Source organism: Leiobunum rupestre, chromosome 1, assembly GCF_980474605.1.
Source record: "Leiobunum rupestre chromosome 1, qqLeiRupe1.1.hap1, whole genome shotgun sequence".
Lineage (NCBI taxonomy): Eukaryota > Metazoa > Arthropoda > Arachnida > Opiliones > Sclerosomatidae > Leiobunum > Leiobunum rupestre.
In genome coordinates, this window is record NC_143384.1 from 5,482,922 (window position 1) to 5,496,784 (window position 13,863).

Sequence of the window (13,863 nt, forward strand, 5' to 3'; positions counted from 1 at the left end):
ATTATTGTATTTACATTGAATTTTTAGGAATTCGAGGCGGTGTTTCAATGATCTCAACTCGTTATTCTGAAGCGAATAACAAATATATGCCCGACACATATGATTCGTCTAAAGAGAGCAGTTATATATGCTATTTAGGTAATTTACATTTAAAAAAAAAAAAATTTAATTTTTTTTTAATTTTAATTATTTTTATTTTTTATTATTTTAATTAACTTAATTTAACTTAATTGAAGATGCGAATAATTTGTACGGTGCTGTTATGTGTGAACCACTACCGCTAGGCGATTTCCAGTGGGTTCAGGAGGATGATTTGCAAACACTGTGAAAATATTCTGAGTATTCCCAATAACGTTGAAAACGGATACATTTTAGAGTGTTATAATTATTGGATTATATTTTAAAAGAATTGTTTCCTTTGCAGGTGGATCTGGAATATCCTCCAGAGTTGCATGACTTGCATAACGATCTCCCAGTAGCGGCGGAATCAAAAGTTATTACACATGATATGCTATCTCCATACTCCAAAGATCTCTTAGGAAAATTAAATATTAAGGAGAATCAAAGTCTACCAAAACTTCTTCCTAATTTAAATAATAAAGAGAAATACATAGTACATTACCGTAATTTAAAATATTATGTAGAATTAGGTTTGAAAATAACCAAGGTTCATCGAGCTCTAACCTTCACTCAAGGAAAATGGTTAGAAAAATATGTTAAATTCAACACTGAACAGAGGAAATTATCCAAGAGCTCATTTGAAAAGAATTTCTGGAAACTTATGGTTAACTCTGTTTTCGGGTAAATCAATTTAAATAATTTATTGCTGTTTTTTCCCCTTACTTCATTTAATTCTTTAGAAAAACAATGGAAAATTTACGGAAGCATATAAATTTCCAGTTGATTCATAAACCAGAAAGAATGTTAAAAGTTACAAGTTCCCCGCAGTTTGAACACTATACCATCTTTAATGAAGAGTTAGCCGGCGCTCATAAGAAGAGAGCTAAAATTGTTCTTAACCGGCCTATATTTACCGGATTCGCCATTCTAGATTTATCCAAGGAGCTCATGTATCGGTTCCATTATGGATTTATAAAAAATATGTACGGGAGCAACGCATCACTATTATTTACAGACACTGGTAATTTAATTTAATATCAATTTTTTATTTAAATAGTAGTAATATATAAAATATTTACAGACAGTTTAACGTACAACATTAAGACGGATGATGTTTATAAAGACTTCGAAGTTCATAAAAACCGCTTTGACTTCTCTGATTATCCGCCTTCGCATTTCCTTCATTCTAATCAGAATAAAAAAGCTCTCGGCTATTTTAAAGACGAGACAAATTCACAGTTAATTCAAAGTTTTGTTGGACTTCGTCCAAAGCTTTATTCTATTAAATTGTACGGGGAGTCTAAGACCACTGAAGAGATAGAAAAGGAGTTGCGATTGGGGAAATCTTTAGAGTCAATTTTAAACCATAAAAAGGTTTGTAAGGGCGTTGCTATGAACGTTATTAGAAACGTCATCCGCCACGAAGACTATGAACGTTGTCTTTTTAATCAAGAAACCATGTCAGCCGAGATGATGCGTATAGCTAGTTTCAAGCATGAGCTATTTACTTTAAATACTAGAAAACTTTGTTTATCACCAAATGATGATAAGAGATATATTCTACCCTGCGGGGTTCGTACATTAGCGCACGGTCATAAAGATATTGAAAAATTATAATGAATGCTTGTATTTATGTATATATATAAAAAACTGCTATTGCTATAAATTGTAAAAAATTATTTTATTGAATACATTTTGCACATAAACTCTTTAATCATTTTATCGTTTACATATTTATCTTTCTTAAACCTAGACACAATGTTATACATTTCTATTCCTTTACACCTGTTTATAGCAAAATAGATACAGAATGCTCCACACGTATTACTAGAATTACTCTGTAATTGATTAGAATTAAAAGTAACAGTTTTACTGTTTCGTTCAATAAAGTCATTAAATTTAAAATAATCTGGCGGGTTTCCAAAGGAATCCATGAATTCACAATTTTTATGTTTAGAAAAATATATTAGAACCCAGTGTTCTCCAGGTTCAGCACTCGTATCGGTATTTACAATAAATAGAGAAGGGAATATTTTTACGTATTTAGGTAGCTTGTCAGCCGCGAACACGCCTTGAAATATACTTTTAGTACTCAAATCTTTTTCAAGAATTTTAGTTATCTGTAGCGAATCCATTAATTACTGTAATCGAAAATCACGGTTCGATTTTTATCAATTTCAATCAAATTTTGAAACTCAGCGTAAATTAGAATGGAAATCGTCTCCGGTAACGGTTTTGCAAATTTTAATTCTAATCTCAGGTTACTGTTTTTTTACAAGATGTAAGTGATTAGCGTTGTTATTAAGATCCGAGGTTAAATTGTACGCGAATAAACAATTTCCGTTAGGGTAATCTTCCCGACTTATCTGATTCCCTTCATCTACGTTCCACTGATTAGTTTGAATGAAAAGATTGCAATACGCTTGAATATATTGATTTTCCTCAAAGTTTAGAGATAACGCCTTATGAGGGACGCTGCTACCGTCAATGTACACTCTGTTTGAAAAGTCTTCGACAGCTGAAATTTTTGCCCTCTTTTTGATTCTGCTAGAAAACTATAATAGATAGCTCGATGAAACCAATTGCAATTTTTATTTATTTTCCAATATCTTTCGTTATTTATCGGTTTCGTCCGCCAAAAATTAATAGTTTGGCGGGAACCGTCAAAACTCATTTTTGGCAACTGTTTAAATATTGGTTCTACGGCACTGACTCGCGCGTTTTTGAATTCACAATGGTCGGTTCATATTTAGAAAGTGGAAAAATTATCCCTCTACAACCAACGGTTGAGAAGTTATCGCGTTTCCAAATTGTCGTCGAAGTTGCGTTATTTATAATCGCTTGATGAATTTTAGGTGTTTCCTAGTTTCGAGGAAACGCTATAACTTCTCAACCGTTGGTTGTAGAGGGATAATTTTTCCACTTTCTAAATATGAACCGACCATTGTGAATTCAAAAACGGGAGAGTCAGTGCCGTAGAACCATTATTTAAAAAGTTGTAAAAAATGAGTTTTGACGGTTCCCGCCAAACTATTAATTTTTGGTGGACGAAACCAATAAATAACGAAAGATATTGGAAAATAAATAAAAGTTGCAATTGGTTTCATTAAACTATATATTATAGTTTTCTAGCAGAATTAAAAAGAGGGCAAAAATTTCAGCTGTCGAAGACTTTTCAAACAGAGTGTACAATCCAATGCTTGTTAAATCGAAATGTTGAAAGTTGTACGGTGATTTTTTCAAATCTCCTAGAAACGCTTTTTGTTCCACAAACCCGATAACAACTTTCTTGGGTGCTTGTCCGGTAAATAAATGATCTTGCACACTAGCCATATGACCAGCGGGTATAGAAAAAGAGGTGCACTCCGAACGAGTTACAGGATATTTAGCGGTTCCATATTGTAGCGCCTTGGCTTGAGCGAGCGATAGTTCCGGTATCACTTTAACTTTCCTCAGATAAAGGGAAGCTGATAAAATCTCCACTTTACATTTTACGTCGGAGTGTACGCAAAAAGCTGCTCTATTTTTATCGAATTTAAATTTCAAATCAACCATATTTAATAAAAAACGTGGTTGTTGACATATATCAGTATGGACTACGCCTAACAAGTCAATCGCCCCTTTTTGCGCTAAACTCGCTCGTTTAGAGAAACCATCGTTATCGAAAAATGAATCGAACTTCCCAGGCGTATCCCGATAGAAAAGTGAACTGGTTAAATAACTTTTTTTCGCAGAATCTCCGAACGTTAATAAAGTTTGTATCATACTTTTATAAGCGTAATTTTGACTGGAAGGTGTTACTGATCTTTCATTAAGAAATACGTGGACGTCGCTAAAAAGCGAATGAAGAAACAAATTCTCGGGGGCGATATTGTCGGCTGGAGTTCCGGCTGCCCCACCCGCAACACCTGGAACCGCGGGTTGCGGTAGTTGGCCATTATCTTTAGTTACCTTAACTCGAACGTGCAACAAAGTTTGTGTTTCAGAGTTACCGTTGATAGAAAATGTAATTGATGCGTTATCAACTATATTTGATATTGGATTATACTCAACCCATTCACAACCAATAATCGAAGATTGTGTCATAGGTACTTGAAACAAATCTAGCTCGGAATTTATACACTCAACTGGGTGCGGGTGTAAAAGGGACATTATGAGAATATATCGGAACGTTTAGGGAACCGTCCTTTCGCTATCCTGCCTGCTGTTGAAATGCCGCTTTTCGACTGAGTTCGTTTCCTTTTATTTCCGGAACCCGTCATTCTTTTAATATGATCCGTAGCTGAAGATGTTAGTCTCATGGCTTCATCAGCTGCTGAAGCTAAAGTTTCCCTTCCAGCGTTAATAGAATGCGATTTAAGCGCTGTTTTAATTGGGACTCCGCTAACAACATCGGTCGCTACTTTCGCTCCGGTACTTAAAAGTTTTTTTCCCAAGTAAGAAGCGCCTTTCTTCAGTAAAGGTACCGCGAATCTAAACGCTGAAAATAATTTATTTCCTAGTCCATGTCCTCTTTGCACAGCTAAACCTCTATATACAGGTATTCCACCGAAACCAACCTGGTTTAAATAGTAACTTTCATAATCAGTTCTTGAAGGTGAATATTCAGACCTCATGATGTTAACTGTTCGCTCTCTTAAGCTAGAATGAAGGTGTGTCCTGAATGATTAAAGGTTTATAGTGAAGTCCACATTTTACGGGGTTTAAAATGTAATACAACGTGAGCTTTTTCACTATGAAACTGTATTGGCTCACTTAAATCATCTGTTATATTAATCTCTATAGTCTTAATATTATTACACACGACTGGTAGGTAATGAGGTTGTGAAAATATTTTTGTAGTTGTTTTCCCATTAGACTCGGCTTTCTCTTCGACGCTTATGATTCTTAATAGAGGTGCTAAACTATCCCCAACAACGCTATTTTCAACCAGATCAGAATAAACGAATAACCCAGCGTTCATATCAACTGGGTAGGGGGTTATCATTGAATTTAAAATGGTGAAATCATTATCTCTTCTATCCTTAAAACCTAGTAAAATCGATAGATCGGGGCCAATTACAGCTCTGATTTTCGGTTGCAATTTAACTTTAATTCGATTAGATTAATTTAAATAAGCGAATGTAACTTGTTCTTCTTGGTTGTGGACGTTCATAACATGTAATAGTTCTTCCGGAGTTTTATAAAAACCCGCGGGAACTTCAATTATTTTATCATATTCGAGAGGGTCTTTAACTAGAGGGTTATCAGTCATTTTATCATATTCGAGAGGGTCTTTAATAACCAATAGATTAGGTTTTCGAACGTTATGCCATGTCCGAGGATAGCTTATTTCCGCTAACCCAACTTCGTACTGTTCCTCAAATCTTAACGGTTCAGCTAAATACGTTCGAAATTTACCAACGCTATTATCATGGTAATATTATGACGAAGAATCTGAAGGTAGCGTTACGTAAAAACTCATTTTAAATCCACTTCTTGTATCCAAGAATTAAATGTAGGGTCGTAATCTTGCCACTTTACATACAGTTCTACGCGGCCGTCCGATTTTTTCCTCTTTTTTATTACTTTTTCGATTATGAAGTAACAGGCTTTTAAATCTCGACCAACAATCTGAACCTCCTCTCGATAGAATACTCCTAAAATGGGGTTAGAATTTAAATCCGTCAGCTTATATACAGGTGGGTCACGTGGTAGTCTCTCAGCTATTTTAAACAATTCTGTAGTAAAATTCGGGTTATATTTCTTATCGAAAATTGATAAATTTCTACTTATTCTACAAATATCTCCAATTTCAAACGCGTATGTTAACGGAGGAGAAAAATTTACTGAACCGTAAAGATTTTTCCATATTTTAGCAGAGTTATCTAGAGTAACTTCCGCGGGTTTACATTTAATTGATCTGTGATAACTATTGTTATACGCGTTTATAATATCATCTAAAACGTCGATATATTTAAGGGTGTTATTCTGCGTGAAATAGCGATATAAACGAGATTTAAAACTTCTAATGAATCTTTCAATAATGGACGCTTTCATTTCTGATCGAGTAGCGAAAAAGTTAATACCCCTTCGTTGTAATTCACTCTGCACTTCTTGACAGACAAATTCGTTTCCATGATCACTTTGAATTCTTTTCGGTTGACGACCTTTTTCAAAAACGTTACGTAACGCTTCTAAAATTGTTACACCTTTCTTATTTTTAACCGCTACAGCCATAGCGTATTTGCTAAATATGTCGATAATACATAATACATAGCGAGATCCTGAATTATATTTAGACAGCTTCTGAAAATCTGCCAAGTCTGCTTGCCACTGTTCGTCAATTCCATAAACAATAGTTCGATTTCGTTTGAATCGTCTTCTAGCAGGTTTATGCAGCGTATATGTATCCTGCTTTATTAGATATTGTTTTACTTTTTCCAATGAAACCTTTAAACCTTTATGTCGAGCTGAATTATAGAGCGTTCGAACTCCGGCGAATGACCCTGGGTCTGCGGGATTAGTATAGATTTTCTCAAGTTCTTTCTCCATATCGGGTAATATTTTGATGTAATGGCATGTAACGCCAAAAAAGGAAATTTAATAATTCTAATATTATAATAACTATGATAATTAATACAGCTGTGATAATTTTCGGTGATTTTGAAATTGATTGTGATAAATAGGCTAAAAGTCCTAAAGAGACCGTTTCTGTACAACCTTCCATTGTAGGCTTATACTATGAAATGAGAACAACATTATCAGGTTAATATATTTTATTTAGTATGTATCCAAGGTCTTAGAGGACTAGGTGAAGATGATGATAACATTGAGCTACTTGGCGGTGTATGAAATACAGCGAATGTTTTTAACAGTGTCAATCTTACAGGATTTTTAATTAAACGTTTTGAAATATTTGACTTATGAATGCCCACGTAAAACTCAGTAACTCCTATAGGATCAATCGCTGTTCCAGGCGTTTTTCTCACAGCGTCATACAAAAGATCGATTATATTAGATCCTCCAATCACTTGTCCTCGAATAGAAAGCTCTCCTGAGTTAGTCCATCTAATATATCTCGGATCTTCCGTAGTCGCTCGGTATAATGAAATTTCGTCACTAACATAAGTTGCAGGTAGAGAATAAGATATTTGCGCGAACCAAGTTTTAGGTCGTTCAGAGTTTTCAACAACGGGAGAGATTTGCTCTTTACGTACGTAAGTTAACCGTCGTTGGAGAGTTTGATTGTATAATGCTAATTTCTCTGATTAGTTTAAATCTGGATTATCTAGAATAGATTTCATTTCATCATCGAGTGTCTTCTCTTTTTGAAGTTCAGGTGTTTCTTCTGTTTTGGAAGGTGTAGTGTTTTTTAATCTCTCCATTACATCTTCAGGTACTAGAAGCCTTTTTCGAGCCATCATCGGTTTATAGCTCGGCTTATTGCACTTCCGGCGACTGAGCTAACGATAGATAGCAGTGGCGCTAATAAAAATGGAAGAAAACCGCCCTTTTGTACCAGAATCTTTCGTCGTTTTGATAAAGGGTTCTTCTTCGACACGTTTCGTATAACCGCGCTATGTTTCTTTAACCGCTTACGATGACGTTCTGACAGTTCAATTGTTCCGTGCAATACATTTATACAACATTCAACGAGAGAAAATATAGCCTCCTGGCTAGCGTATTTAATAGCTGTCTTTCTTTGATTTAGATTACAGGATGTTAGGAAACGTAGAAAGTCTATGTTTTTCTTAACTCGTTTTGAGACATCCATTTAGAGATTTTCTTAGCCTTTCTTAAAACGCAATGAACAGTTTCGGAATGAAAAGGACAGTCTAATTCAACGTCTTCTAGTTCTGATAATTTAGGACAACCGGTATCTTCGATGTTAGTTACTGGAACACCGAGGAGTGTCGATAATACTGCAGCTTTTTCTAAACCTTTGGTGAAAAACGAAGTCGCTTTTTCCGCTATCTGATTGCAAATGTCACGTCTCGTTCTGTAAGGACGTTCGCCGTCATTCCATCGAAGATGACAAATGTTATGAGATATCCATCTGCATTGTCTTTTATCTTCGTTTGAAAGCTCTTTGAAAGGGTATGGAGATTTGAAAGTAAACACTTCCGATTCTTCAGTTTCTAATACTACGTAAGCTAATTCTTTAAAAATCCACTCTCGATTAACCCTAAAAAAATTCCCTTCTATAATACACTTCATTTTGGAATAAAGACAGCCGATTCTTCACCCGGTATTAAACCTGTTCGTAGTAAATACTGATCTGGGGTGTGAGGTTTCAAGTCAACTAATAAATACCCAAATTTCCGTGACGTAGCTTGTTGAAACGCATCAATAACGTATTTGCTATTGGTTGGAGATATCTGCCTCGCGAGATGATAAATTGTTGATTTATCTCGTGGTGATTTAAAAATAAATAGATAATGATCATTTAAATTAAAAGTTCTTATTTCTTTTCCAGGATAATAAAGGTTTTGCATTAAAATTAGTACGGAGGTGTTTCTGTGATGAGATCCACGAATAAATAAATTAGTTACATCTTTATTATTAGATATCTCGCATAATAAATCGTCTAAAATAACTAAATTTCTAATTTGCGGGTTTAATATATTAACATCGAGTAACCCTTCGAGAAACTCGACTAAAGGTGTGTGTTCTAATATTGATTGAAATAGTTTCGGCTGATACTCGGTATAACACCATATTATCCTCTCCGGAGGAGGGGATATGCAGGTCTTCTTATGTTGAATCAACCGTCCCACCAGGAATGACTTTCCGCATTGGGTGGACCCGGCTACAAGCCCATTCATTGGATGTTGTAAGCTTAAATCCATAATGGTTAATGAGAATCGGAACATTAGTGCAATCAATTTTATTAGTTTTTTAACAAGTTTTTAGCATTGCAAATTATTAGTGACATTATATTATTTAAAATTTCTTTCGACAATTCACAGCGAATAGTAAACATTTCAATAATATTTTCACAATCTACCGACATAATTATTTCATAAAAATGCAAATCTACACGCTTAGAATAATCCGTCATGATACAATCATGCTGGAGTTGAGATGGATGATCAATTTGGCAGCCATTGCACGCTTTCTTAAGAGCTCCGTGTAATTGTTTAATTACAACGTTAGTCATCGCCTCCTTTATTTCCTTGATTTGCTTTAAACACTTCTGAATAGACTCGTACTGGTCGAGGAAATTCAACCAAGAAGATTGAGCGAAAGCTACCCCCTCTTTAGTCGGTAACAGTTTTCCATAGTTTACCCCATAACCATGGTACATTTGTCTAACATCTAAAACCTTTTGTTCGGCAAATCTATGAACCGAAAACCGTTTGGTTTCAGAACCAGTGAAAACCCATGAAGTTTCAGCTTCGTTATTGAAATAAGCTTCAATGGCATCTTTCTTTGTCCATAGCTCTTGCAGTTCCGCTTCTGTTAGTTTGATGCCCTTTGTTAAATCTAATAGACCGCAGTAGATGCTTTCATCTGCATAAACGATTAACCCTTTATCACCAGACACACGTTCAAGTGTCTTTCGAGATAAGCGTAGATAAATAAACAAGTTGGCCTGGACATAATATGTTGATATATGAGAAAACAAATCGTCGCGAGAAATATCATAAATACATTGACTTTTCGATGATTTTACCCCCATTTCACCCCTTAAATCCCGGATCCCGATCCCGAACCTGACCCCGACCCCGGGATCGGAGTGTCGACCTCACTTTCCTTCTACTCATTTAACTTTCTCAAATATCCCTAAGTTTTACCAAGATTTAATTTATTTAAACTTAGAGAGAATAACTATCCTGAGACCACTTTCAACGTTGCATTCATTACACTTCTTGGTCAAAAAGTCGTTAAGGGGGGGGGGGAGATAAACCATTAGAACTGTAAAACAGACACATTTTATGACGCGTTGTTCATCCTCCCTCTCACTTACCAACGGAAAAAAAAGGTTGGTTTCGTTAAATCTTGGATTAAGAATAGTTAAATGTCAATGGAACAAAATAAATTTACCTCTTCTACCGCTCTGTTCTTTCCCCTAACGCAAAGGGAAAACTATTTGACTAAGCATGTCCGCGGGCCGAACGAACTAAGTAATTCTTTCTAAATTTAAATAAATACATTATTGATCATTCTATTAAGTCGAAACGCAATGCCTCGTAGACCTGACACTTAAAGGGAATACAACTCGAGTAATTGTTGCGGTACAAAAACGACACTGAGGGTATATTCCCTTTTTACCCTAAGCGGTTCCGAGCTTCTGAAATTTTTAAAAGATTACCTTCAACCACCATTGTGAGTGGAAATGTTTTATCCATAATAAAAAGAATGGGTAAAGTCAAGTAACTTCAAACATTTAGCTCCCTATAGTCCTATAACCCCTCCGAATCGGGTCAATGGTAGTTTTCACTAAAAAACGAATGAGCGTTTTTGAACGTGTACATCTTCTTTACTTGTTAATGCATGACTATAAAATCTTTACTTCATTCTCAGTGTTTACGGGCTGATTAAGCAGAAGTCGGAAAAAATATCAAAAGTCAAAATTTATAGGGCACTCTGAATGTTTATTGGAAAATATTTGTTACCAAAAACCTATAATTTCCATTATAGACGTGTAATATCTTTCACCAGTCAACTTCTCAAATTACTATCAGCATTAGATTAATTGACATAAAATGTTTGTTTTACTATCATAAAAAATGTTCTACTTACGCTAAAACATGTCTGGCAGTCACGCTTCTCTTGTATTTCTACCATGTCCTTAGCAAGACCACCAACGAATGCCTTACATGTCGTCGACAAGGCTTAATGTATCAGAGCGATGTAACTCGTGGCTAATGCGCGAGCAGATTGCGCAGAATGTTTATTCCTGTAGGATGCTTTCGCGATTGGCTAGCGTAAAGCTACGTTTCCACCAGCGAGCGTAAGAACGTAAATTTTTTGACTCACGTACGGCTCAAAGTTAGTGTTGCATTTTGGCTCGCGCTAGTTAAAACCAAACATAAAAGGGAGTATTACATCCAAGGCCTTCTTTAACGAAGATCACTCAAAAAACCTGTTGGACTCAAATCGTTCCAAAGCTTTTGTAAACCCTACGAAACATGAGGGGTAATACTCCCTTTAAGCGAAGTCAACCTAGCATTGCATCAGCTTTACCGCAATATGTCGCTTGACGAAACAGGCCGCTTCGCTTTTTTGAAGCCGTAAAATATCCCGAACTAAGATTTGAACACGTTGTTTCAGATAAACGTGAATTTCGCGAATTTGTATCGTAACCGATGGTTCAACTCGGTGTCTGTTATTTTAATTTTTATAAAACAAAAAATTTCAATTTCATGTTTTTTTATGCATGGAAGATGTGCTCTAGGCAAATCGCTCATCTCTACCGTAATATCGACCAACGTCTGATGATTGCAAATTGAGCTTCAATTTTTGAAAAATATAGAACATGTACGTGTAATAATTCCATCCATGGTATGAACCCGACACTTGAATATTTTCTTCTTCTCGCATTGCCATGTGACCCATTAATAATAATTTACTTAAAATTAATTAAGATGGAAAATCTAGAAATTTCACAAAATCCATACCTTTTCACTCATTACGTTAACTAATTTATTTCCGCCCCGTTCGCTGCGAAGATAGAACGTCATGAGAAGAACTCAAAATTATCCGTCGGTGTAATTCATTTTATAGTTACTGAATTATTTTTATAGTTAGTGAATTATTTTTTTATAGTTATTGAATTATTTTTGATGTATATTGAATTATTTTTAATGCATGTTGAATTATTTTTTATGCATGTTGAATTATTTTTTATAGTTATTAAATTATTTGTTTCTAGTTATTGAATTTTTTTTTAATTAACGCCATGATTAAAGCTAATTTTAGATTAATTTTATTTTTAAAGCACCGAGTTTTCCGCTTAAATCGCACCTAATATTCCGGCAGCGAATATTCCTAACACCGAATATTCCGGCAGCGCATATTCCTAAAACCGATTATTCCGGCAGCGAATATTCCGGCAGTTCATATACGTAACACCGAATATTCCGACAGTTCATATACCTAACACCGAATATTCTGGCAGTCAATTTTTCTGCACCGAACCTTCCTAGATCCCCAAACAGATGCAACGTTTTTATCGAAAATGTCAGTTTTTAATTTTTTGGCCTCCTAGAATAGTATGTCCGCGTGATTAATTTAAAAAATATCTTTAATATATACAAATTTCCAATTTGTACATGTTACGAACGATATCTAAGTATGGAAGGCACCGTAGTTTATATCTCTTGTTTGCTATTTTTGGAATTTTAATCGAAATAGCAAATACATTACTTCGATATGTCTAAGTTAGAATAGTTTTTATCAAGTGCTGGTTATATTCTTAACGGCTGTTGTTTTAACACTTGACTCTTAACAGGAGGTTGGAGGATAACCGGTGCACGAAAATTCTCGAATTATGCTGCCGAAAAGTTGCGTTATTTTTGCGCCCTTGTTAGAAGTATTCTAACATTGCACCTGCAATTATTCCTTCTCTGTCAATATTCCTTTTCGGTCCCCTTAACACCTTAATTATCAAATTATGCTGTCAGAGATTTCGTCATTTTCTTTCTCCTTTCTTCAAAGCATTTTCACGTTGCACCTGCAATTATTCTTTCTCTGTCAATTTAACACCACTCCCAAATTATAAAGCTAGGCTGTCAGAGATTTCGTCATTTTCTTTCGCATTTTCTCGAATTATTCTAACGTTGCACCTTGAAATACTCGTACTAGGTCTGTTTCACATCGCGCAAGTCATCAAGTTACCCAGTCAAGGATTTCACCAATCTCTTTCGTCCTTTTCTTTCGCATTTTCTCGAATTATTCTAACGTTGCACCTGCAAATATTCCTTCTCGGTCTGCTTAACGCCACAGCTAAATTATGAAATTATAGTACCCAGCAAACACATATAGCTCCATTGGATATCCATGGCACGTTACCTTTGGATATTATGATGTCTGTGAGATATCCAAATATCCAGGTTTTACGTCACATGGATATTCCATAGATATCCAGATGTCATGGTTTTTGAGATGCAGGGAATATCCCCTGGATATTGAATATCCAGGGGATGTTGTAGGGATATCTCAGGGATTAAAAAAATAACATATTTACTATATGACCAGGATATAATATATCCTAGGGATATTTTAATAATAATCAGCTAGGCTAATACCCAAGGCACCACCCTAGGCCTAAGTCATCATGCGACTTTTGAAGTCCTTAATTCAGGTGGCCGGGTTACAATGCGTATATATATATATATATATATCCAATATAACCAATATATATTCTAAAGATATCTTATAGATATTTATAATGTCCATATTATGTACGTTAGATGTCTTGGGGATTTTTAAATTTTCCTTAAATATCCATATAAATATATTTTTATTTTATAAAGGATAAAAATTTATTAATGACTATAATTTATAAATAAATAAATTTAAATAAAATGACGATTCTTGCATTAAAACCAATTATTAGCTATATATAGATAAATAATTGGTGTAAATGCAAGACTCATCACATTAACATAACTAATAAAATTAATAAGATTTAGAATTAAGTGAAATTAATCATTTTTAATATTATGATTGGAACTAGGCATGATGACGAAAGATATCAAAAGATTTATTAAATACACCACTAATAAGATTTAAAATTTCCTTTCATCAAGGTTT